General features: G+C 44.6%; 1 long non-coding RNA gene across 3 annotated transcripts in view; it reads left to right on the forward strand.

Moving 5' to 3' along the window:
* Positions 1–259: 259 nt before the first annotated feature.
* The window catches only part of LOC125416299 (uncharacterized), a 56,345-nt gene continuing 28,745 nt past the window's right edge, over positions 260–27,859 (forward strand). The window contains exons 1-3 of one of the 3 annotated variants that reach the window (XR_015004533.2): positions 260–939; positions 4,217–4,332; positions 15,792–16,810. This is a non-coding gene — a long non-coding RNA (uncharacterized LOC125416299). Of the gene's footprint in view, positions 940–4,216; positions 4,333–15,791; positions 16,811–27,859 lie in introns of those variants that run through there. The other 2 variants (XR_015737514.1, XR_007236836.3) reach the window with 2 other exon arrangements.

Genomic DNA, 27,859 nt, shown 5'->3' on the forward strand with positions numbered 1-27,859 from the left:
AGGCCACACCTACTCCAACAGGGCCACACCTCCTAACAGTGCCCCTCCCTACAAGCCAAACGTTCAAACACATGAGTCTATGGGGGTCATACCTATTCAAACCATGATGCCACCCTGGAAACATGGCACGGCTTTCCCCTTTTATGGATACACAACCTGAGGCTCTTAGAGACTTTGGAACGTACCAGGCTCACTCAGTTTAGCACTGAAGCCCTAAGTCCGCTCTTGCCACCATGTGTCTTTGTAAAAAGAGTGGTGCAACCCAACCATGCCTCTACCATCAGGTCTAAGTAAGTGTTTTGTGTGCAAAGTTCATATTTCCTACTCACTCCTCCAGTCAAGGTTATCTTGGGCACCGAAAGTTCTTTAAATATTTCAACCACCTGTCACCCAAGGAATGTCATGAACCCAGATTATCCCTGCACCGTCCCCGTGCCCCTTTGCAGACATCCAGCTCTGTCTGGTTTATAATTAGAAGCGAGATGATTTCAAATAGCTGCCCATGTGGCACCGCTTTCAAGGCAGTTTCGGCTGCAGGGAACTTCACATAACCCAATAATCGGAGGCTAGAACGTGAGAGCGTGGTTCCTGCCTCCTAATTGACACCAAGTGGGGACATCTGTTCTGCATGAAGCTTGGGTCAGGCCTTCCGTCTCATCTGTGACCTCCTGCGGTTGGGAGGGACGGCCCTGGATTATGCAGCGACGCCTCAGAATATTGGAAGCTGGGATGAAATCAACATGAACAAAACCCCCTAATTGGTCTGGATCCTTCCTTAGCCACTGGTAATTATTTTGGGGTTGGTAGCTTGTCTTGTATAATAACAAATTCCCTCCCAAAGACAGAATTTCTTGCTTTGAGTGCAAGTCCAAACTATTGCACTCCCAAGGTTTTCGTGGACATGATCCCTGCTCTGAGTCTACTGACTTTTTCTTTGAGGTGAGTTATCTAGATTGTAGAACTTGGCATGCCATGTTTACTTGACAAGCTTTGTTCCAGCCCTTCTCTCTCTCTCTCTGTCTCTGTCTCTGTCTCTCTCTCTCTCTCTCCCTTCCTTCCTTTCTTTTTTATTTTATTTTGGTTTTTGAGACAGGATTTCTCTGTGTAGCTTTGGAGCCTGTCCTGGGACTCTCTGTAGACCAGGCTGGCCTTGAACTCACAAAGGCCCACCTGTCTCTGCCTCCTGAGTGCTGGGATTAAAGGCGTGGGCCACCACCACCTGACTGTCATTGGTTCTTGTTATTAAATGCCAAAACTGGATTGAAGTTATAGGGATGGGAAAATTACACAAGCTCTCAGAGCTGGCTCTGAGGCTTCCCTGGATACAGTTATTGGATTTTCCAAAATCCCTCTTTATCCAGAGAAAGCTAGGATCCTAGGGTCCTAGATGCCTTGCTTCAGAAATACTTGTGTTCCTGAGAAGGCCACGTAGCTCCAGGCTTCCAAGAGTACACTGGGGTTGTGTTTTGAACAGAGGCAGATGGAAGATTTCATAAACTAAACATTAGTTTCAGGTTATAACAGCCTCCTCTTGCACCATTTCTTATTTCTGTCAGCAATATAAATTCTTCATTGAAAATTGTAAAAAAAAAAAAAAGGATGTCTCAGTGGGTAGCAGCTCCTGCTGTGCAAGCATGAGGACCCGAGTTTGAATCCCCAGCACCCATGTAAAACTCTGGGCATAGCTGCATATGCCTGCCACGCCAGCACTGCAGGACAGGGACAGGCAGGCTGGTAGAGCTCACTGACTCGCCAGACAAGCCAAAAACCATTGAGCTTCCTGTTCAATGCGTGACCCTGTCTTAAAGCAATATGGAGAGTGGTAGACACTAGTATCCTGTTCTGGCCTCAGCATGTGCACTGTACATGTTTATGCCAGTACACACACACACACACACACACACACACACACACACACTCACCACACACATACACATACTCACCACACACACACACACACTCACCACACACACGCACACACACTCACCACACACACATACTCACCACACACATACACACACACTCACCACACATACACACACACACTCACCACACACATACACTCACCACACACACACACTCACCACACACACACTCACCACACTCACCACACACATACACACACACTCACCACACATACCCACTCACCACACACACACACACACTCACCACGCACACACACTCACCACACACACACACTCACCACACACACTCACACTCACACTCACACACACACACACCACACACTCACCACACACACACACACTTACCACACACATACACACACACTCACCACACACACACTCACCACACACACACACACACACACTCACCACACTCACCACACACGTACACACACACTCACCACACACACACACACTTACCACACACACACTCACCACACACACACACACACCACACACACACACTCACCACACACACACACACACACACACACACACACACCCCTCACGCAAGTGCCTGCCCTCCCTGACCCCACACTTTCACACTGTTTTTTTTTTTATAGTATTGTGTGGGAGCCTGCTTCAAAAGTCAGCTAGGGTTCCTGGATTGGAGGGACATTAAGGCTAAGAAAATATATGAAAGAAACTGAAACAGAAAACACAGGATAGAATCGGGAGGTCTGTTTGGTCATGTCAAAACAGCCTAATCACCCAGAATTTATTTCAGAACTTGCTTTTATACAGATTAAGAGCAGAAGGCAAAACAAAGAGCGATACTTTCTATTTTGAAACAGAGTTTCACTGAGTTGTCCAGGATGGCTTTGAACTAGTTCTGTAGCCCAAGAAGGCTTGCACCTCATCCTCCCAAGCAGTTGGGATCACAGGCCAGTGCCATGAGGCCCAGCAGTCAGAAAGGATGAGTTATCAACCCATGCAACAATGGGAATCTCCAAGGAAATATTCAGAGTGGAAAAGTCAACCCGAGAGTTAGAATCGCATGATTCCATTTATGTGACTTTCCTGAAGTAGTGCTTAGTCACCATTCCATTGCTGTGAAGAGACACCATGACCAAGGCAACTCTTATAAAAGAAAACATTTAATTGGGGGCTTGTTTCAGAGATTTAGTCCATTACCATCATGGCAGGGACCATGGAGACACTGGGCCTAATGTGGGCTTTTGAAACCTCAAAGCCCACCTCCAGGGACACACTTCTTTCAACAAGACCACACCTCCTAATCCTTTTCAAATAGTGCCACTCCCTGATTCTTATACATTCAAATATATGAGCCTATGGGGGTTGTTTTTATTCAAACTACCACAAGCAGTACCTGCTGCAAAGACAGCCAGCAGAGTAGGGATGGCTGGTGTTAGGGAAGGATCGAAAAATTGGGGCAAGGCGGATAGTTAGGAAAAAGGCATGAGGAATCCCTTCCCAATGGACCTCTGCTGTACCTTGGCTTTAGTGAACACACACCAGGAAAGTGTATGAGACTACTCTTCAGAGCAGATAAAACTGGGAACTTCTTAATAAAATTTGTGCATCATACCATGCCATTTTCTGGTTGAGATTACAATAAAGCATGGCTAGCAAAACTGGGTAGAGAGCACACGAGATTTCTTTATGCAGTTTTTACAGCATTATGCAAATCTAGAGTTAGCATGAGACAAAAAGTTTTAACTAAAATGATACTAACTACACCATGAAGTTCCCACATTCGTCGTGTTTGCTCCCATCTCCCCATCCTGTGGCATTCTATTGTAGAGGACTGCCCTCGGGGCAAACTGCCACCATTTTCATCAGACCTGCTGTACCAGCTTACAAAAGATCATCACTGCTGGACTGGTCGACTGCTGATGTTCTCAGAGAAAGAGGGATGGGGAGGGTCATGGGACCCTTACCTGGGTGTTAAGCGGCTCCTCCCAGTCAGTTGTATGCATCTCTGCACCAATTGCCCATGACCCCAGGAAGGGGCTGGAGTATACAGGAGGGGAAGGACAGGGCAAGGAGGCTCTGTCTGCACCAGTGGTCCTCACCCTTCCTAAGGCTGCGACCCTTTACTACAGTTCCTCATGCTGTGGGGGACTCCCAACCATAAAAGTATTTCATGGACACTTTATAACTATGATTTTGCTACTGTTATGAACTATGTTACTGTTATGAATTATGAAGATAATGTCTGATATACAGGATATCTGATATATGACCCCTGGGAAATGGTCATTTGACCCCAAAGGGGTTGTGGCCCACAGGTTGAGAACCATTGATCTCCAGACACAGAGGAATCATCATCCATGGGTGCGGACCTTCAGTGTGGCTGCTTTAAATCCATCCCTGCACCTGCCCATAACCCTTCATCCACTGCTTGGTAAGTAAGCCTAATGAACTCATTGGCTCCCCAGAGTGAACTTGGGTGGGATCCTGCCTTGGTTTGTGGTTGGGATCTTAGGAAGAAGAGTGGACATGGTTTATGGGCTCCACCCCCAGGAGGTGGGTCGGACCTGAGGAGATGGGGCTAGACAAGGCTGAAGAGCAATGTCTCTGGGTAGGAAGAGAACCAAGACACAAGTTGAGTGAGTCCCAGGGCCTCACTAGGCAAAGGAGATGTCTGGCCAGAAGGGCAGGAGTTTGACTGGTCTTGGTACAGGAAGGCCTTCAGGGCTCCCTGACATGAATAGGAGGAGAGCGCTGGGGAGGTTCTGAGGGCAGAGACTTCTGGCTTGGAAGTAGATCAGTTGGCTCCAGAGATGGGTCACGTGCCAGTTGAGCCCTGAAAGACAGTTCCAATTGAGCATATAAACTCTGAAAGAACAGAATATGGGTGAAGATGCAAGGCTAGGGGAGAATGGAGTAAGGGAGTCAAACAAGAAGAGATTAAGTGTGATTGGGCAAGAAGTGAAGGAGTCAGGGTAAGGGTGAGAGGTAGGCGGGGCCAAATGATGGTATCTGAAGTGATTGGTCCATGTGGGTGGGGGGTCATTGAAGGTTCTGTGAGGGAATAGAGAGAACCGTGTTCTTGGGAGACTGATCTGGAAGCAGTGTGTGTGTGTGTGTGTGTGTGTGTGTGTGTTTGTGTATATGCATGTATGTGTGTGTATGTATATATGTATGTGTGTATGTGTGTATATGCATGTATGTGTGTATGAGTGTATATGTATGTATGTGTGTGTATATGTGTATTTGTGTATATGCATGTATGTGTATATGTATATATGTGTATGTGTGTATGTATATGTGTGTATGTGTGTATATGTATGTATGTGTGTTTATGTGTGTGTATGTGTGTATGAATGTGTGTATGTGTGTCTGTACATGCGTGTATGTGTGTGTATATATGTGTGTATGTATATGTGTGTAAGTGTGTGTATGTGTGTGTATGTATATGTGTGTGTATGTGTGTGTACGTATGTATGTATGTATGTATGTGTGTGTGTGAAGTAGGCAGAGGAGGATGGATTGGGAGAGATACTGAGAGGAAAAGAAACTAAACACAGAAAGCCTTTGCTGTCATCTAGAAGAGAGAGAAGCGATGGGGTACTAGCCATGATTAATTCCACTTGTATCTGTCACTGTCACAAGTTTAAGTTTATTTCTGTCTCTTAGACAGTAGCAGGCGGCCAAGAACGGCTGCGTAGGCTGTAAAGTTATCAGGGAGTATGTCATCTTCCTGTTCTCTGTGCTGCTGGCCCTGGGGCAGGGCCGTTGCTTTTCAGACCATATCAGCAGTGAAATAAAGAGAGGGTCCGAAAAACCATGTCAAAGGGCAACTTCAGAGCCGGGGAGATGGCCCAGTGGTTAAAAGCACATGCTGCTCTTGCAGGGGACCCGAGTTTGGTTCTCAGCACCAGTGTTGGGCCGGCCACAATTGCCTGTGACTCCAACTCCAGGGAACACTCATACCTCGAGCCTCTGTAGGCACTGCGCTTGTGTGCACATAGCCATAAGCACACACAGTCATATACACATAATTTGAAAATATTAAAGAGTAAAAGGGAAACTCCAGAAGTCTAACCTATCATGTTTGTTTACTTCCCATTGGTTAGAACTTAGCTGCATAGTCACCTAATTCAATGAGACCTGGGAAATGTATTCCTCTGGCTGGCTGGCTCTGTGACCTGCTGAAATTCAGGACTTGCTTATTAAAGGGGAGGAAGGGATGGGATGTTGGAGAAGGCAACTTGTAGATGCTGTCTCAGAAGGTGAACTCAAGCAGTGGCAAAGAGGAAGTAGGGGAGAGGAAGAAGACATGAAATGTCCCCAGGCAGAATGCCTGGGCTTGTCAACTGGTTGGAAATGGGGCGAAAATCAGAGGTTTGGAACAGGAATAAAGTGGCATGGTGGACGAGATAGTAGACATTAAACAGGCAGGCGCTATGTTAGTGTTTCCACATCCTTGGGCTCGCTGTGGTAGGAAAACTGCAGACTCTGGGTGGCCCCATTCCGTGGGTTGGGGTTCTCTACTGAATAAAAGAAGAAGCCCTGCTCACCACCGGCATTCATGTCTTTCTCTGCCTCCCAGCTGTGGGTGGGCATGGCTGACCCCTGCCTCGTGTGGAGACTAGGATTTTCTTTTCCTTTTTTTGAGCATTTTGTCACAGCAGTAAGGAAAGAAATGGATATATTGTCCTTACCTTGTGGATGACGACAATGAGTCACAGAGAGGAGAACTTGCTGGTCCCAAGTGTCAAGTACTGAACCTGATCACATGCGGGCTTGGGAGACTTGTCAAAGTGCTGACGATTGCCCACGTACTTTGGTCATTGGCAGTTTCAAGCCTTGGCCTGATGGTCACTGAACATTGGCAACGCTTTCTGGCTTCTGGGGTTAGTTTTGGGGGTTGCATCTCAGATTTCCCAGCTGGTCAGGAAGTAGGCTGCCCAGAACCTATGTCCCTAGGTCCAAATGGACTAAGAAAGGAAGAAAAATCAGGAGGGAGGCTGGGAGGGTCCAGTGTTTTGCACATCTCATACATGGGTGAGAAAAGAGCTAGCTAAGTGGTTTCTTGTTATAGTTTCTGCGGCAGTGAGAGATCTGAGCTTCAAAGGCTGGGACATATGGCTCTAGGAAGGACAGAAGAGGTTTATTTTGTGGCCAAATAGAATTGGAAGGGATATTCTTAGCCTGATAGAAGCCTTGTCCGTGCCAGGGCCAAAGATCGAGGGCGCAGTAATGTCTGCAGAGAGAAGGGTAATTAGCAATTTCTTTAATTAAAGTTGGGTTCCTGTTTCTCCAGTCAGCTCCAATCACCAGGTAGCTTGTAACTTGGCTTCTTTTGTCTGTGCTGTGTAAGTTCCAGAGCTCAGGAAACCACAACCCATTGGTCTTAGATAAAGCAAGACCTACCTGATTTCTCCTTCTAGAAGAAAACTGTTAGAAAACATTTTCTAAAGCAACTAAGATTCAAAGAAATAGTGTGTGGATGCTTTGTCAAGCTCTCAAGGCTGGTTATTTATTCCCTGAGTAAGATGGTTGCCTTAACTGGTCATAAGCGCCTGTTGGTAAAGAATGGTGCACTTAGATTTCATGCTTCAGGGAATCCCAGTTGCTTCCATTTCTCTCCAAGGTGCCTCTCTACAATGACACCTCTAATCAAAGTTTGGAGATTTACTTAGGCACCCTAAGATCAATCTTAACAGAATTTATCCATTTACTTATTTTAAGTTCCCTAGGCTTTGGCCACCATCCCTGGAATAAGACATCTTTCTTTTAATCTGCTAGAGAGTTGCTTTTAAGCATACTTAGGAAATGTATTTGTTTAATCAAAATTATGGCTGAAATTATAATAAAGCAATTGGGAAGAAATAGTTTGCTTTTCTTGTCCATGTGCATATGTGTGTGTGTGCGCGCGCGCGCATGTGTGTGTGCAGGTGTGTTGTGCAGCTGTGTAGGCCAGAGGTCAAGACTGTGTGTCTTCTTCAATCACTTTCCATTTTATTTATATGAGAGAAGGGCTTGTTCTGCAGCCCTGGCCGGCCTGAAATTCTCTCTGCAGACTAGGCAGGCCTCAAACTCAGAGATCCACCTGCTGCTGCCTCCCCAGTACTAGGGTTAAGGGCATCGCCACCACGCACCACCTCATCTTTTGAGACAAGGTCTCTCACTGAATCTTGAGCTCACTAACTTGGCTGAACTGAACTGGTCAGCAGGCTTCAGGGCTTCTACGGTCTCTCTTTCCCCAATACTGGAATTACAGACCTGTGCTACAGTGCCTGGGTTTTTATGTGGGTGCAGCAACAAGCCCCCTACCAGCTGAGCTGTCTTCCTGGCCACCAAGAAATAGATTTCTCTGAACAACAGTCTCACACTGGGTCAAACCTTGATGTATTGATAGATGGTACCCATTCTAGGTTGTTACTCAATATTTCTATCTTCCATATACATCTCCTTTCCCTTCAGACAAACTTCAATTGCTGGGGATCAAATTCACTTATAATTTTCCTATGATAAAGAACATCATATAGACAAGAATAATTATATCCCCAGTAGTCTTATAGACCGAGAGAAGACAACCTTGAAATTAATTATTTCAGTGGGACAAATATCCTTTGAGTAATCCATGCAGGTGACATTTCAACAGGAAGGCACAATGTGCAGCTGGTATGGTCACATGTAAATGGGAAACCCCGGAATTAAGCTGCCACTTTGCAAACTTGGATCTTTTTCACATACACGGTTAGTTTAACAATCCTTGTGATGGAGTCACCTGGGAAGAAGGGACTTCTGCTGAGGAGTTGTCCCCATGAGGTTAGCCTGTGGGCATGTCTGTGGGGTATTTTCTTGAGTGATGATTGACATGAGTGGGCTCAACCTACTGTGGGTGGTGTCACCCTGGGCAGGTGATCCTGGGTTATGTAAGAAAGCAGGCTGAGCAAGCCACAGGGAGCAATCCAGGAAGCAGCGCTCCTCCACGGCTTCTGCCTTGTGTTCCTGTCCTGACTTTCTCTGATGGCGGATGGGCCATGGTGGGGATACATAAACCAAATGAACTCTTTCCTGCTCAAGTTGTTCTGGTTAATGTTTTATCAGGAAAACTAGTTAGAACAGGGTAATATTTTGCAGTATTTAATAAACCTTGGTATTTATTCTTTGGCACAGTAACATGATTTATAGTAATTCATCCTTAATTTGCCCTAATAATATATGATATATGAAGTAAATATCTAAATTTGAAGTTAAATAATATATAAATTAAAATATAGTCTATCATTCATCTATCTATCTATCTATCTATCTATCTATCTATCTATCTATCTATCTATCATTTATCTATATATCAGACTGTGTTACTGACAATATAAGGGAGGAAGAATTTGTTTTGCTCAAGGTTTCAGAGGCTTAAGTCCATTCCAGCAGAGGGCATGGTAGAGCACAGTAGTTCATTGTACTGGCCAGGGAGGAGGGAGAGAGAGGGAGAGGGGGAAGAAAGAGAGGTGGGGAGAAGGAAGGGAAAAAGGGAGGGAGAATATGTGTTTTTCTCCTTTCTTCCTTTTATGACACCCAGCTCTGAGCCAGTAGAGTGGGCTCCTCTCACATTCAAGGGTTCTTAGTCAATGCCCTCTGGAAACGCCCTCATAGAAGTGTGCCTTCCCACTTTAGGCACTTCTCAATCCAACCATCAAGGTTAACATCGCTGCGTTTTACTTTTTATGTAGGAAAGAAGGAAAGACAGGTCAGCATCTGTGTTTGCTTATTTCTCCTGGAACAACTCAGAGAGGATCAGTCAGGAAACATTAAAGTGGCTGCCAACAAGAGGAACGGGCAGAAGAACAGGAAGTGAGCAATACTTCCCTGAGTGTGTCTGTTGTGTAGCTTTGACCTCTGGACACATGTTAGTGTTTGTATATTCACAAGTTAATCTGAATAGAAAAGAGCCTCTAAAACTGAAAACAAACTGAAACTAACCCATCAGTTTTAGTTCAGATGAATAACATAACCACACTGATGGAAGGAGACAGAGAGAGAAGATGGAAGGGGGAAAAGGGGAGGGGGGAGAGATCTGCCTTTGACTATATGCCCTAAGTTTTAAGTCCCTGTCCAGTGCTGGATGCTGAACTCAGAGCTTTGCACATGCTGGATAAGCACCCTACCACAGAATATTGCCCTTATTCCCAATCCTCATTTTAAATGAAGGAATAGAGGGAGACACAACCTTTATAATTATAGGGAAAAGCAATCTGAAACACTTTGATATGTTACAGAACACAGCAACCTAGCGCTAACATGTCATTGTTGGCAATCTAGGCTTCATTAGGAGGAAAGAAACTAAATAATATGGAGTTGGGGAAAGGGAAAAAAAATCCCTGTTGAAATGGATCGAAACTGAGGCTTCAGTGTATTCCATTTTTCTAAAATGCACGTATGCATGCATGTATCAGCATGCATATGGATGCATCATGTGTGTCCATGGCAGCTTTGCTGCAAGGGTTAAAGAGCAGACATCAGAGCAGCAATGAGCACACCCGGTATCCAGATCTTGGTCTGTAATACCATTCTTATCTGTATTGGTTAACTTTGGCAGACAGTTGCACCGGAGATTTCCTTGATCAGCTATTAAAATGGGAAAGCTCACTCTAAATGTGGATAATACCGTTCACGTTTTTCTCCTCCACTCCTTCTTGTCTTCAAGTTCCGTTGACAAATTCATCTACCCCGCTGGCATCTTTGTTTGTCACTGCTGCCACCACTCTTTGCTGCCATTAGATCCTGGCTTCTTCAGCCTTCTAGCGTAGACTGGAGACCAATGGCTCCCTAGAAGTCCTCCAGGCCTTCAGTGCCAGACTGGGACTGTTGAAGCGTGGCTCTGTAGATCGAGCAGTCCCCATGTTCTCAGACTCTCCAGTAGGAAGGCAGCCATTGTTGGATTACCTAGACCTGTGTTCTCAACCTTACTAATGCTGCAACCCTTTAATACAGTTCCTCATTTGTGGTGACCCTCAACCACAAAGTTATTTTCGTTGCTGCTTCATAACTGTGATTTTGCTACGGTTGTGATTCACAATGTAAATATTTGTGTTTTACAGTGGCCTCGCGAGACCCCGTGAAAGCTTCCAAGGGGGTCATAACCCACAGATTGAGAACCACTGACATAGACCATATCATGACAAATCCTCCTTTAATATCTATTCATTTTGTCAGTTCCTTTCCTTTTGAGAACGCTGACTACTATACCAAGGATCCTGGGGGAAACAGGCAATTCTGGGGCCAGGGCAAGGCTGTACAAGGTCAACTTAGAATGTGCTGTTAGGTGAAAAATCAAGGAAGCAGTCATAAGGAGATGAGAGTATTTCACAAGGACACAGTTGGAAGGCCAGGTGGGAATAGGTTTCTAGTAACTAAATCTGGGATAATTTAAGTTTAATGATTAATTATGCCATTAGAAATAGGTACTTATGGAACTGGAGAGATGGCTCAGAGGGTTAGGGCACTGACTGTTATTCTAAAGGACAAGGGTTCGGTACCCACCACCCACATTGTGACTCACAGCCACTTGTAATGCCAGTTTCAGGAGATCTGATGCCCTCTTCTGGCCTCTTTGGGTACTGCACCCAGTGCACAAAACCACACATAATTAAAACTAAAATAAATCTTAAAATAGGAACTATGATTTCATGTTGATGAATGAATAAACACGTATTTTGTCAGCATATGAGGGAATCTGGCTTGTTGTGAAATACAAAGAACCAACAGGTAAATTAGGAGGAAGTGCTGAAACCAGAATGTTAGCATTTTCAGCCATTATGGCAAATATTAGATTGAGCAAGAATCATCCATGTATGTGTAATTTAGGGTAAAGAGTAGATTATTTGTATGGTTTAAAAGACTCTACAGGCTGATAGTTATTATGGAAGGGATAATGTTAAACCCATTACAGGAAAATTCAGTATCTTGAGTGGGTTGCATCAGCATTGAGAGTGTACAGACGGACAGACGTGACATGTTGAGGGCCTAGTGATATCTGTGTTGCGTCCTGGCCAAGAATACATAACCCAAACCACGAAGAAATATTAGACAAGCTCTAAATGAGAAACATGGTCATTTAGAGAATGCCAGGCTTGGAGAAGGTCATCATTGTACATTACAAAGGAAGGCCCTAGAAGGTTCCAGATTAATGAACCATAAATAGACCTGAAAGCCAAACGCAATCTTTGACTCTAGACTGACTTCTGTATTAGAGGGAAAGACTCTGTAAATTCACCATTGAGTCAGTTGACAAAAAAGGACCGGAGACAATGAAGTGAAAGTGTTATTTTATGTTAAATTTACTGAGATTGCTAGCTATACCCTAGTTACATAAGAGGACATCTTTATGCACAAGAAATTTAGAGATAGGAGGCCACGAGGTATCTGACTTTTTCTAAAATGGTTTGAGGGGAAAATATACACCACACACACACACCCACACTACACACCATACACACATATCACACACATATGCACACACACCACACACACACACACCATACACACATATCACACACACATGCACACTCATCACACACATACCACACACACCATACATACATATCACATACACACACACCATACATACATGCCACACACACACACCATACACACATATCACACACACACATGCACACACACAACACACACCACACACATATCACATACAACACACACACCGCATACACACATACACATGCACACACACACGTGAAAGGAAAGAGAACAAGAAAGCACAAAACAGGCATCCCACGATGGAGCCGAGGGTAGACAGTTAACCACTCGTGGATTCTGATGGGAGAGCAAACAAACAAGCCAAACCCTGCAGTCTTTTATGCTTCCATCCTCCCTACTTTTAAAATTATTTCCAAATTAAAAGTTAAAAAATATGGAACATCTTACTTTAAATCAGGAACTTTTATTTCTCCCTCATACTGACCCGTTTTATACCAACTTGACACAGGGTCACCTGAGAGGAGGAAGCCTCAACTGAGAAAAAGGCCTCCATCAGATCTGGCTGAGGGCAGTGATGGGTGGAGGAGGGTCCAGCTCTATGTGGGTGGTGCCATCCCTGGGCTGGTGGTCCTGGGTTCTGTAAGAAAGCAGGCTGGCAAGCCATGAGGAACAGGTCAGTAAGCAGCACCCCTCCATCGCCTCTGCGTCAGCTCCTGTCTCCAGGTTCCTGCCCCAACTTCCTTCAGTGATGACTATGGTATGGGAGTGTAAGATAAATAAATCATTTCCTCTCCAACTTGCTTTTGATCAAGGTGTTTCATCACAGCAATGAAAACCGTAACTAAGACACCCCTATTGTTTGCTTGTTTTGGTTCTGAGGAGCCCTGTTGATGTCTGATCACATTTTAGACAATAGCGATTAAAATTTTTGGTTGGTCACGGAACCCTTTCATAGCAAACATGGAACTTCAAGCTGTAGAGGAGATGCCAGGAAGGGTGCTTTGATGGAAACTGTGGGTATTGATTTATCAGGGTCCTATCCACTCTACCTCCTGCTGCCGGCTGGGTAGATGGAGAAGCCTCCAGGGGAATCTGGCCACCATTGCTCTAAATTAAGCTGGACATGGTCTCTGTGACCTTAGTATGGAGTGAGAGGTGCTTTGTGATTGGATGGAAACCTCAGAGTAGTTCACAACAATTGGCGTGTGTCTGTGGACAAGGCTTAATGTGTGCTCTCAGTGACACATGACTGGTTTTGTTCTTGCTCTCTGTAAGATGGTTTTGACTTGTGATTTGTGCCAGTTATGTAGTGATGAGGCCCTACATGTCAAGCCCAGTGTATGATTCTTTCAGAGTATATTTAGATAAAGACAGGGTAGACAGAATTGCATTTTCTTCTAGGTAGATCGAGCAATAATCATCTATGGCTGTGAAATTTAGAGGGACATTTAGGAGAAGAGTGGGATATCCATCTGGTTTTGTTTATTTTAAATTCTTCCCGCCCTCCCCCCCCCCCGTGTGTCTGTGTGTCTGTGTGACATGAATGTAGTACATACAGAAGCCAGAAGACGGTGACATATCCCCTGAAGCTAGAACTGCAGAAGGTTGTGAGCCTCCTGATGTAGGTGCTGGGAACAAACCTTGGGTCCTCTGCAAGAACAGTCTGTACTTTTAACTGAAGAGCCATCGCTCCAGCCCCTTCGTGATTTAAAAATATCTTCTTACAACTTGGAGCTCCCTTTTAAATGGCCCTGGCACCTCACTGCTGGTAGGATTTGTATTTACTTAACCCTCCTTCTTCTTATTTTTTTCCTTTAAGAGTTCTTAAAGGAGAAGGGGCGGTGGCATTTAGAAGAGGCTTCAGCAAACCCTTTGGGAGAACGGCTGACCAGCACTCTTCCCCAAGTTCTGAAAGGCGGACTCGATGCATTTCATTCTAAACTCAAACCCAAACAAACTAAACTGTAAAACATTATTACAGTTTGAATAGGAACTGCCCCACAGGCTCATGGATTGCACACTTGGCCTCCAATGGTGGCAGTATTTGGGTGGTTGTGGACCCTTAGGGACATGGCTATCTGGCTAGCCAGGCTACTGGAAGTAGATCTTGAAGGTGACATGTACTTTGGGCTCTGGCCTGAGTTCTTTATAGCTATATTTGCCAAGATGTGAGCAAGCAGAGCGATAAGCCCCTGCCATTATGAGTTGATATAGTCTACATCCATGCCTGCTTCGCTGTGGTGGGCTGTGCTTGTGAAAGCCCAGGAAGGTATCAGGCTTCTCAGCTCCAAGAAGAACAGTCTAGGAAAGTCAACACAAACCCTTGCTACCTAATGTTGTTTCTGTTGTGTATTTATCACACTATGGCTAAGAGACAAGGAACACAACATTCTTCATTGAGTTTTGAAGGGCCGTACCTAACTCATGAAGTTTCTTTTGGAAAATACAGCGATCGTCTTAGTGATTTACCGCAACTTGGATCTTAATAAGGCCCAGGTTGTGATTGCATCTGGCCCACAGTTCTTTCCACAGGAAGCTGAATCTTGAACACAGAGCTCCTAAAAGGTAAGGGAGCTGCCTAATTTCTTCATGGATCCTTCCCTCTCCTCAGATAAACCTGCGAAGAACACATAATTAAAACACTGAAAACAAGCTGGGCATGGTGGTGCATGCCTTTAATCCCAGTGCTCAGGAGGCATAGGCAGCCAGATCTCTGTGAGTTCAAGGCCAGCCTGGTCTGTAGAGCAAGTTCCAGGACAGCCTGGGCTACACAGAGAAACCCTGTCTTGAAAAACCAAAAAACAAACAAACAAACAAAAAAACCAAAACCAAAACCCAAAAACTAACACACACACACACACACACACACACACACACACACACACCCCTACCCCTAAAGATTTCATGGCTTAGGATATTCCCCATTGATTGGTAGTAACTTCCTCGAGTCCTGTATTGAGGATACGTCTCCAGTAGCATTTGCATTTAATAAGAATGAGTGTTGTGGTTGATCTGTGATGCCTGCTTGGGGGTACAGAATTGGAAAGTTGATCAGGTAACAGTTTATGTGGTTCTTCATGGTTCTGTTTATATGGAAAGAATGGAGTCATTTTATGTATTTTCTTACTAAACAAGAAAGATTGTCTGTGGTGCCCCAGGTTTGATAGAGGAGAGCCCAGACCCCTTGCTGAGACTTTGGGTGCTTTTCTTGCACACACATTTCTTCCCATTGCAACAAGGAAACCCTCAGTGCAGGAGACGGCAGAGCACAGTACATCGTGCCCCATGGCACCTTGTTTGAGTTTATCTGACTGGCATGTTTATCCTGACATCTAGAATCCCAGTCTTTTTAAGAGTTCAGAACGCTGGCATTTCTTATACTTGGATAAACACTGTTCTATTTCCTCGTAGTCTAAGTGCCAAGAAAAATCTGACCCTGCTCAAACCCCTGGTTGGCATCGACCTCAATAAGGAAGCCTAAGAAGCGAAGGAGGAGATTTTATTGTGCTCTCCGTGAGGGCTCCATTGGGTGCTCACAGATGGGCGGATAATTCCCTCTTTTGAGTCTCAGCGATGATTTCTCCTGCGGGGTCTTGGTGTCCCTGGTGGACTCTTCTGCACCGTTGGAGGTTCAGAGCCTTTCAGGGAATGCTCAGCTGTGTCTCGTTAGGAGGCTTGTGGCTGCACATCTCGTCCCAGTTTTCTCATCCTTTCTGACAGCCTTGCAAAGACTGCTGTGAAGGCCTTCTCAGACCCTACCGTGCAAAGTGAATTCTTTCCTAAACACTGGTTTTAGGAATTAGTTTCCAGGGTAAGAATAAAAAAGGCTGCAGGGCGATGCTAATCCCGGCAATGGGTGGTAGAACTGTGTCTTCATTCCTTCTTGCTTCCTCCACCAATACCTGGATTCCACTTTTGGGAATCCACCAAGCTGCCTCCCTGAAGCAGAATAGTTGGAGGCATTTTACCTGGAGGCAGGGTATTAAACACAGTGCTCGGAAGGAGCCAATGCGAGCTTTTCTCACTCACGACCCTAATAAGAAAGACTGTGTGAATGTTCTCTTTTCTAATAACATACCTCTGGATGAGCCAGTGTGACACACCCCTTCCTTAAAGGAGAAAACGGTTCTCCATACATGTAGAGCTTTCAAGTGGCCCTGTTTACTTGGACACTTGGCTGTGTAGTGCCAAACTTTGGGGTCATACGTGTAAGCAAGAGGACTGAGGCGAAAAGATCTTCAATGACATCAGCGTTGGAGATGAGGCCCCAGATGGAGAGGAAATGTGGATGGGTACGGATAGGAAGCCTGAAGCGATGTTATTTAGAGTACACAAAGGGTTCACATTTCTATTTTGAAAGTGGCTGAAAATGGTTCTTTCCTGCCTTGCTTCTTCCTGTGTCCCCCTTTTTTAAAGAATAATTTGTGAAGATCCTGTAATTAAAGCATTGGAAAAAAAACCAAACTAAAATGACATCTGTATATTCATGCTGTTTCTTTCATTAAAAGAAATTAGAAACACAGTGAAATTAATTTCAGCAAATTCTCATCCATATATTGTCTCAGTTTTGTCCGATGCAGAGGGGCTGTCTGGATCTGATCACAGCTTAGGAGTCTTTGGAAGTCAAGGACAGTCATTATTTATGGGAGATTAAAAAAAATCAGCAAAACTCAGAATATGTAAATTTTGAATCCAGGTTACCTGTATAGCAATTAGTAATCAGACCCTAGATTCTGAGAAAGTTTAAAACTCATATATTTAAATATCCTTAGTGAATGCCACCTTCCCACACTCACCTGTGGTCCCTGCCTCCTTCCCTCACCAGGCTCCTGCCCTGTCCCAAGGTTCCCCACCCTGGAATGCTCCTCCTAGTTCACCAGAGGCACCTGAGTGGTTCTTTCTGCCCTGTCCTCAGGCAGGCTTTTCCATGCTACCCTGCTCACAGAGCGGTGATCAGCAAGAGCCCTTTCCTTCTCTTTTTTTGTTTCCTTCAAAACAATCATGAAAACTTCTTTTTATTTGATTGCTTGTGGTATAACTTCATTGAACACTGGACTCTGCCTGCCCGGCTTTATCTCACAACTGCCAGGCACACAACACTCACTAAATAAACCAGTACTCGGTGAATGGTATAATGTTCTTAGGCAGAGCTACAGAAGCAAAACCTGGGTCTGGAGAGATGGTTCAACAGTTAAGAGTGCTGGTCCATCTTTGCGAGGACCTGAGTTCGATTCCCAGCACCCACATGGTGCTTCATACCACCCCCAGGTCCAGTTCCAGTTCCAAGGGGATCTGATGCCCTCTTCTGACCTCCATGGGCACCAGGCTTACACATGGTGAACAGATAATCATGCAAGCAAAACACACATACATCCAAATGAATAAATCTAATAAAAGATGTTTAAAACTGAAGCAAAACTCACTGGGTCTGTTGCTGATAAGGTCACTTACAAGCAAGGCATGGGGCTCTTCCAGCAAACTGCTTTTGCCAATGGTCAGGGGCACTGGTGTGGAAAAAACAAATTTTCTATGTATTCCTGGTTGCTCACATACATGGCACATGCTCTCTGATTGACGAGGTCCCATGAGCCAGCCTAGGGATGAACTTGAAGCTGTGGCTTTTTGGCTGTAGGAGGTGGAAGTAGCCTGTGGGTCCTATATGGTGCTTTTATGTTAGAAAGGGAGGCAGTTTGGGGTTTTCCTGGGAGAAACAGCAAGCACATCATGGCCTTTTACTAGCAGACCATACAGGAAACCCAAAAGGCGTCTTCTCTGCAGCGCCACGTTTGAGGCTGGAGATGGAGGGATCCAGGAAACAAGTGGCTCTGTGTCCCGTGGGAGGCAGACAGTAAACAACTCTAACACCCAGTGACAGGGGTGTGCCGGAGACGAGCCGGGGTGCAGCTACAGAAGACTTTATGGAAGAGACAAGCTTAGCTTGTGTCTCCCTCAAAGAGGATTTGGTGACCTCTGCTGGGGAGGAGACAAGGAGGTGCAGAGAAGAGGCCGAGTTTTCTAAAGGAGAAAAAGGCGACCTGACAAAGGGTGGAGGAAGCTAACAACGAGAGCAACCGGAAATCAAACCGGAAATCACCTCGACAAAGGGTGGAGGAAGTTAACAACTGGAGCAACCGGAAATCATGACAAAGGGTGGAGGAACTTAACAAGGAGAGCAACGGAAAAGACCTTGGAAAGGCTGAGGAGTAGGGGGAGCTCGGCGCTAGGACGGTGTGAGCAGGCGAAGGGAAAGCTGGGAGGGTTAGACAGGGAAGCCTTGTACCATGGTTCAGTTTCGTCTGGGGATCTGGACTGATCACGTCCTCTTTCATGAATTTATTCTAAGGAAACAATCAGATAACTGAGAACAAATGTCTATTCCTCCTCTGGTGGGAAAACAGGACAGCAATGCGCAGGGATTGGTGACTTTGCAGCCTGATCCGGATATGATAGCAAACCTGGGAATGGTGGGATGGCTTTCTTTATGCTGCGATGAGATGACAGTTGAGAGATGCTGATCACTGAAGAACCAGGTCACGAAACACTGTGAAGATGTTCTTGGGGGCTCAGTGGTCATAAGAACTTGGTGTTTTTGTAGAGGAATGGGATTTGGTTCCCAACACCCGCATGGTGGCTCATAGCCTTCTACAATTCCAGTTCCAGAGGATCTAATGCATTTTCCTTTCCTCAGTGAGCACCAGATATGCATGTGGTACATAAATATGCATACATATATACATACATGCATATTACACAGACATACATGCCAGCTAACTCTCTAACTCTCTCTCTCTCACCTATCTATCTATCTATCTATCTATCTATCTATCTATCTATCATCTATCTGCCTATCTATTATCTATCTATCTATCTATCTATCTATCTATCTATCTATCTATCTATCATCTATCTGCCTATCTATTATCTATCTATCTATCTATCTATCTATCTATCTATCTATCTATCATCTATCTGCCTATCTATTATCTATCTATCTATCTATCTACCTATCTATCTATCTATCTATCATCTATCATCTATCTGCCTATCTATTATCTATCTATCTATCTATCTATCTATCTATCTATCTATCATATATCTGCCTATTATCTATCTATCTATCTATCTATCTATCTATCTATCTATCTATCTATCCATCTACCTAATTGGGCTGACATCTAGTTCAGTGGTAGAGTACTTGCATGCCCAAGGCCCCGAGTTCCATCCCCAGCATTGGATAAACCACCAGCAAAAGACCATATAAAGTCTAGAAGTAAAGGTAAAATGTTCACAGCAATGAAACTGAGAATGGTTAGCTTTCACTTTACACTTTAATGTAGTCTACCCCACCCCATGGTGAGCAGGCATTAAAATTACAATCAAAAATTAGTAAAGCTATTTTCACGTTGAAAGGAAAAGTCTGCAGAATTTAAAAAGAGATAATTGGGACCAGAATCCTAATTGAGTGACTGGTAAGAAATGTGTGTTCCTCATTCTGGACCCTCCAAACAGACCGTCCCAGTAGAGCAGGCCTGTCTCTAGCAGCGCAGGTGAATATTGTCTTTCATGTATGTGGAGGTAGGTGGGGTGTACTCTCTTTATATGCTCTAGAGCAGGCAGGAAAAGAGTGGACGGCTTTCACAGTCTCCGAGCTGGCTGCTTTCCATACCGGGGGGAGCTGCATTCTAGATTCACCGGAGGAACCAAAATAATTCCATTGCCCAGCCCCTAAGCTCTCAGACCAATTAGTTCTGACTCTCCGGGATGAGGTCCAGGTAACGGGCCCCAGAGATGCTATTCTGCAGTCAGGCTTGAGTACCTTCTGATAGAAGAGAATGAACTAAAAACTAACCAGATAGAAGCACACCCATGGACCTATCTACATGTTCATGACATCCCAGATCTGAACATTTATCTTTATAGAAAGGATTTCTTGGCCAAATACTATACCCTTTTCCAGAAAAATCCCAATGTGTATCAGCCAGTAAAGTCTTTGGGAAGTCTTACAGCAAGGGAATTTGATTTGTTTCAATTGTTTGTTTGTTTGTTTGTTTTTTCCCGTAGTTTCTCATCTTAGAAACCTTTGCCGTAGGTGGTAGCGCTTTACCCTCACTTAGCAGTATGAGGCCATACCTGGTGCTTTCTTTGGATTCCGTTATTCTGTTACCCTTTGGGACACTTCTCTGTAACGCTCCCAGGATACTGATAAGTTCAAAACAGATCTCTGTGCCCACAACAACATTTAGCAGAGGAGCCCCAGCTCTGGAGATTCGTGGGAGTTTCATCCCTACTCCAGCATCCTGACCCGAGACTCAGGATATGGGGAGGGGCACCCTGGTTACAGAACCTGGTGTGGAGAAGACAGCGAGGTGCAAAGGGGTTATTGACTACTTTGTCCCAAACCAGAAGCTAGGCAGGGACACAGCGGGCATAAAATTCCAGACTTTCCTCCTCTTAGTCAGACCCCTTGACCTCCTCCAATCCAGTCAGCGAGGTCTCTCCAGGCATTTTACAATCTTTGCATAAAGGAGCCTGGGTCGTGATTAATGGCAAGTTCCTGCCTTCTTACACCGTTTTGTGTTTCTGTCTCCGTCTGCCAGGAAGATACCTAAAGCTCTAAATATCTTTCGGCTGCAAGGGATGTTTAGAGTTGAAGAGCCGGTTTGACACAATTAAAAGCTTCCAGAAGGCTGTTATGGCGCCAATTATTTACTTTGCGATAGCAGGCTATTTAAATTTCACTACGGGGTAGAAAATAGGGAGATAAGAACGAAATATGGCCAGGCTGGTTGTGACCTCAAAACCTTTGCTCCCTTTGTTCATAGAAGACACCAGAGGCAGAACATTGGGACACAAGGATCGTTTGGTTAAACGGTGTACCCTTCGAGGAAAGTGCTTCTTAATCTCTTCCTAGGCTGCTAATGGGTCATTTATCAGGATGTTCCAGGGCAAAGGGAACGGGGAGGAACTCGGGCTACCGACTTGGGAGGGCCACTCTGTATCACAGGTGGTCTGTCAGACGTTGACCCGGTGACTCCTGACTTTGAGTTAAATATCCCCAGTCCCCAAAGGAAATAAATGCATGTTCAGTCCCCTTTCTAGGCTCCCTTTTAAATACATCACTTTGATTGTTAAAACTCCCCCATGTAGTTCCCAGTCCTTATTCAACCTGGTCCCTACAGTGACTTAATTAGAGCATTTCCAGTATTACAACCTCTTGCTTGGTCCTTTGTTTAGGAGGTGGAACGCAGCTATTGGGTGTAATGGAGGACCTGGTTCATGTGTTGTCAGATGTATGTATATACACTTGATGTGTGTATATAACATATATATGTATTGCATACGCACATACACACAGGTATAATTCACACAGTGAGGTTGACTCTTTAAACTTCTAATTTTGTTTTCAGATATAAAACCGCCAAAAACCAAGATAGAGGAGCCTTTTGCCACCCAGAAGCATCCTCTCATCTCTCTCTGCTGTGGGCCCTTCCTTTTGCCTTAGGGCAGGAGTTAGTTCCCTGAAGGAAGTAAACTAAGGGCCATGGTGGACCATCGGCTGTCCAGGTAGCACACATGACCCCTCCCCTGAATGGACAAGTAATTGGTTGGGTCGAGGGAGTGTGCAAAAAGTACGGGACTCCTTACTGGCTCAGTCAGTGATGTGCTGAAAAATGACCAATCCCAATATATCCCACCGCAATCTCTACCCTATTTTTACCATGAGACATGAAAGGCCATTGGACAGTGTCGCACAGTATTCTTTCTCCCTTATCACCGCTCTCTGTCTTGGGAGTTCTGTCTTTCTTTTCTTTCATCAATCTACATTTGCTCTGTTTACTCCTTATCTGAATTTCCTTATTCTTGGGCACGGAACAATGAACTTGACAACCCTTAGTTCAGGGTGACTTTGGTGGTTATTGGTTGTCTGGTACCCTTAGCTCCCTGAGTTAAGCTCATAAGGGTCAAGAAAGGGGAGCTGGAGAGACGGCTTAGTGGCTAAGAGCATGGTGGCTAGTTTCATGATTCCCAGCACCCACGTGGCAGTACCCAACTTTCCTTAACTCCAGTCGCAGGGGATCCGGCACCCTCTTCTGGCCTCCATGGACACTGCATCTATGTACCGCACAGACACACAGGCAACACCATACCTATTCACAGCAACATCAACAACAAAGCCAAGAAGACTCTGCTGCCATGAAGGAACTCACATCAGCCTTGTGAACAGAAGTGTCCAGGAAAAGAAGCCATGCCTCTGTCAAAGATTCCACATAGCTACTCATGAGCTCTGTGGTTGTAGAGAGCTGGAATGTTATGCGTTTCAGACTTAAATTATCTCAGGCTATCTTTAGTCCACAGTTTGTTAACCAAGCTGTATGACATAATGTTCTTTTGACTATCAGGTAAAACCTTCAGAGTATATATTTCACTAAAACCTCCACTAGCTCCCAGCAACCAAAAAGCCAAGAATGTCATCACATATCGTCTGAAACCCAAAGCAGTCCCTCTCCCACGATGTGACAACTTATTCCCACCAACGTGTTTGGCAAATGCATTGATTTGTGACTTTCTCTTTATCTGTGACTATAAAAGTTCATGTGACTTGGTTTGGGGCAACACGAATCTGTGTTCCTCGGTGTGGTGGCTTGAATGAGAACACCCCAATGGGCTCATCGATTTCAGTGGTTTGCTCCCAGTTGGTGGACTATTTAGGAAGGATTAGGAGATGTAGTCTTGTTGGAGGGAGTACGCCATGGCCTTTGAAGTTTCAAAAGCCTATACCAGGCTCAGTCTCTCTCTACCTCTTTCTTGTGGGTTAGAGGCAAACTCTTAGTAACTGCTCATGTGCCATGCATCCCGTCTGTTGCTATACTTCCTGTTGTGATGATCATGACTCATCCTTTGAAACTGCAAACAAGTCCCCAGTTAAATGCCTTCCTTTTTATAGCATCGGTCATGGTGTCTCTTCATAACAATAGAATATTAACTAAGACACTGGGTCGTGGTCACTCACTCTGGTTCAGAATAAATGCGCTCATATTTCTTTTGAGGTAAGAGTTATGTTTTGCGTGGGCATCGCCTAGATCCTGGCAACCACTGCTTAGCCCTCTCTCTGTAATTTTGGAGCTTCCTGGAAGATGCATCCATGGAACCCTACAGTGCTGAGCCTGGCTCCTTTCACCCACAGTTCCTCCGTCCCATGTGGGTCAGTTCTTTGTTTCTCTCTATTGCTGAGTCATGCTCCATGGCATGGGTGCCCGTCCGTTTGCTTCATCCCTTCACAGTTGGCAATCAAGTTCTTGGCTACTAAGAGTATAGCTGATGAAAGTGTTCATAGACATCCTTTCTCTCCCTCAGCAGCCATTGATAACCTGCATCATTCAGGGGTAGGCTTTGTGATCTTTTGCCCATCTGAGTTGGCACATCGACCATGTGGTCATTAGACTGGTCTTGCTTAGGCACCCCTGCTGGCGAGATTTTATGAGCGTAGAAAATGTGTTTTCCCTATGAGCCATCTTGCTGGTCCTCTCCCTTTCTTTTTATGGACTTCCTGTTACCCTGATGTTAGTACCTACCCTTTTATCTTTCTTCTCTGTTAGCATTTCCTCTATATAATCTCTCTCTTTCTTCTTTGTATCAACGTCCTCTTTCTAGCCTGGTCCTTCCATCTCCCAAATCGCTACCTTGTTCTTCAGTAGCATCCATTCTGCTTTTATTTCTCCCACTGTATCCTCACTATTGATGTATCTGTTTGGTTCTTTTCTCCTGTTCTTGCTTATTATTTCCTCTTTAAAATATATTTGTCGGGCTGATTAAAAGTGCATAATCCATCTCTTCTAATGTGTCTGCTTTTGATGTAACCTGTGATACAGGTTATTCTCATGGTGGGATAACTGCCCTTCAAATGTCTTGCTATTTTATTTTGTGTGTTTATTCCCTCCCCACGTATCTCTGGTTCCCAGGCAACCCATGATGAGGGAAGATGTCAGACCCACAGTGAACTTGGGGTGCAGTGGGTGAACCTTAGGGTGGAAAGCCCAGATGCTGTGAATTTCCATTCAATTCATTCCTATTCCATGGAATAAGCCTTCAGGTCGGGTCCCCATCCTTTGTCTGCACAGAGAGAAACAGATTTACAAGAAAGGCCAGGGATGCAGTGGTTCTGAATCCATCACCAGGGATGCTCCTCTGTTCTGATGCCCAGGCCATGCCCCAGAGCAGGCTCGTGGGACTCTGGTGGAATCTAAGCATCTGTGCTTCTGGAGACTCACGGGTGATTTTCATGTGCAGTCACGTTTCGGATGCATCAAGATTCCATTGGGATTCTCCAGTACTGGCAGCTCGAGGAAGTGGTATGGAAATGACTTCTGGAGGTCAGCTGGTCTACCCTGGTTTTCTGGGGACACCTGGCTCAGATGTCTACGTCTGTCAGGTGAGGTGCAGACACCTCCGTCCCCAGGAGATACATTGTGAGAAGGGAGAACCAGCAACAGAGTTTCTGTTAATTTTTCTGTTTTGTTCTCACGGTGCGGCTGACTTGTGCCCTCCCCTAGGACTGAGCCACTGACAACTCAAGAACTTCTCATAGTTCTCGTCTGTACTTTTCTGGCCTCGTGGGGTGAGGAAGTCACTAGGAGTAGGGGTGGGGACCTAACAGCCATGCTGGCTTACCATCTTGGCCTCAACTGGAGCCATTCAAGAGTTTGAACAACAGACTTTAAGTATCAGCATCTGCTAGGTGTTTATTGGAAATACAGATTTCCAGCCTCCACCCTGGACCCTCCGAGTCTGAACCAGCACTTGAACGAGGCACCTGAGGGACTCCTGACTCCCGGCATATCCGAGTCTGAGAAGCACAGCTTGATACAGCGTAAATGATAAACAATATTTTAATTAATACAGGCATCATTTCGACCAGGTTCTTTGTAGTTTGTTTGGTCAGATTGTGATTAAAATGTCAATTATTGCTCTTTGATTTAAGCTTTTTTTTTCACTCTAGGCTTCAGTTCAACAATGCTGGTTTTGCCTAAGACAGAACCCTGTCCTCCCCCAAATAACAGATTTAAGAATTAAACAGTGCTCAGTAGCACCATCTGCCTCTCGGCTGTCAGCACTCACGCTGTAGGTTTGTCTTTTCTGGTGTGGGTAGTGGACTGAAGTCTGGTGAGGTATGATGAACTTCAGAAGGACCAGGAGAGTGTGTGGCATTGTTGACCACCATTTCCCTGGTGCCCAGCCCAATACACTGTATTCAGTGGATGCTTAGAAAGTATCAATCAAATAAGAAATGACAGGCAATTGTAGAGTGGCACTTGCTGTTTGATTTTAGATGCCAATATAAATGATTATTTGCATGAGGTATTATTTTGTTAAGAAATATGGATAGTCTCAGGAATAGGTTTCTTCTGTCATTACTTTTTCTTCTTATAAAAATTACATAAAATTATTTCAATGTTTTGGATTTTATAAAAAACCTGAATGTATACTGACGCTTAAGAACAATTTGAATTACTTAATTCTAATTTTAATTTTTGTGGAGAAGAGTCTCATTATGTAACTGCAGTTGGCCTGGATTTGCTCTGTAGACCGGGCTAGCCTTGAATTCACAGAGATCTGACTGCCTCTGCATCATGAATGCTGGGATTAAAGGCCCATGTTACTATGGTCAGCTTTTTCATACACACACACACACACACTTATAGTTTAGGAGGCTGAGAAGTTCAATATTAATGCACCAGAATCTGACAAGGGCCTCCATAGAGGAGGGCAGCAGGTGTGTGAGAACACATGCACATGAGATACAGTAGAAGAGGTCTGGATGGCTCTTATTGTAAACTCACTCTGGTGAGAGGCCCACTCCTCAAGCACTGATGTTGACCCATTCGTCTGTCTGTCTGTCTGTCTATCTATCTACCTATCTATCTATCTATCTATATATCTAATTTTTGAGACATGGTTTCTCTGTGTAGCCCTGGCTGTAGTGGAACTTTTTCTATAGACCAGGCTGGCCTCGAACTCAGAGACTCACCTGCCTCTGCCTCCCGAGTGCTAGGTAGAGTTAAAGACCTGCACCACCATGCCTGGCTGCTGACCCATCCTTGAAGCAGTCGTTCTCAGTATCTAACCAACTCCTGGAGGGTCCCACATCTCAGCCTTGTTATACTGGGGACCATGTTCCTGGCACATGAGCTTTGGAGGACACATTCAAGACATGGCAAGGTCTACCATTGCGTTGTCGTTTCTCACTGTCCTTCCACATCCTCTGCCTAGTTTTCAATGAGGAGCTGAGCATGAAACGGTCTGGCCTCTCGTCTGCCAGAGAGCAGGGAGAGCGAGAGCGCTGACCTCAGATAGACATGCGACAGAAATGCTAGTCTTTTATTATGTAGGGAATATAAAAAGGATTTAAAATAAACCCCTTATTTAATCTGGATATTTTATTGGTAACGATGGAGCATGAGTTGTATGACATTGGATACTGATGTCTTTTATAGGCATTTGAGAACTTTTATAGTTTATCGAAAGATAGTCCAGTTTCTCTCACTGAATGGGGCTTTGGGCTTGCTTTCCGGATAATTTTCCTCTTTTGGCCTTTTTCTAACAGCCTGTTTTCATAGATTTAAGAATCACACTGGCAACATTATTAGTCAATTAAAAATATTTTAAAAAGACTTTCCCTGGCATTTCTGCGGAAAACCTGAAATAAGGTATTTTGTTTAAAGTTTAGCCAAACTAAAGGCCAAAGTGGCATCTGCAATCAAGAAACCTGATGGTTGGCTAGTATCTGAGAGCCAGCAGCAATGAAGCCCACCTGCTTGTCAAAGGCAGCAGAAGCTCTGTGGAGAGATCAGGCCACACAGGATGGAACGGAAGTGATTGTGTTTCGAACACTGCTTCAAGAAACTCATTTCCTGTCTTGCATAACACAATGGATTCCAAAATATGGGGACTATTTGAAAGAACTAAATCATTTTAAGGTTGGGGAGACGGCTCAGCGGGTAAGGCAATTGCTCCCAAGCCTGATGACCCGAGTTCAATCCTCGGGGCCCACATACACCACGGAGAGGACTGGCTCCATTGGTGACACCGGGAGCCCACGCACACCCACAGAATAAGTAGATGTAGGGAAAACAAAAGTTCAACTCCTGAACCGAGGGTTTATCCATCAAATGATTACAGATGCGGCAATTTCATCATTACCCTAGTTAATTTCTGTACTTCAAAGTAAGTCACAAATTCTTCATTTTATCAGTGGCATATAAATACAAAGCGAAGAAAAGGAATTATTGTTTGTCAAATGAAAACATTTCTTTACTTTTCTAGTGGATAATTATTAAGCATGTACAAACCTAATTGAATCTCATTTCTACACATCACTAAGGAGTTCTTGAGCCAAGTAAATAATGGCCTTTGGCTGATGAGATTGTAAATATCACAGTGTAAAAAAACCCAGCCGACTTATATTTCATAGAGGGCATTCT

The sequence above is a fragment of the Myodes glareolus genome, chromosome 1, assembly GCF_982192425.1.
Source record: "Myodes glareolus chromosome 1, mMyoGla1.1, whole genome shotgun sequence".
In the NCBI taxonomy this organism is placed as follows: domain Eukaryota; kingdom Metazoa; phylum Chordata; class Mammalia; order Rodentia; family Cricetidae; genus Myodes; species Myodes glareolus.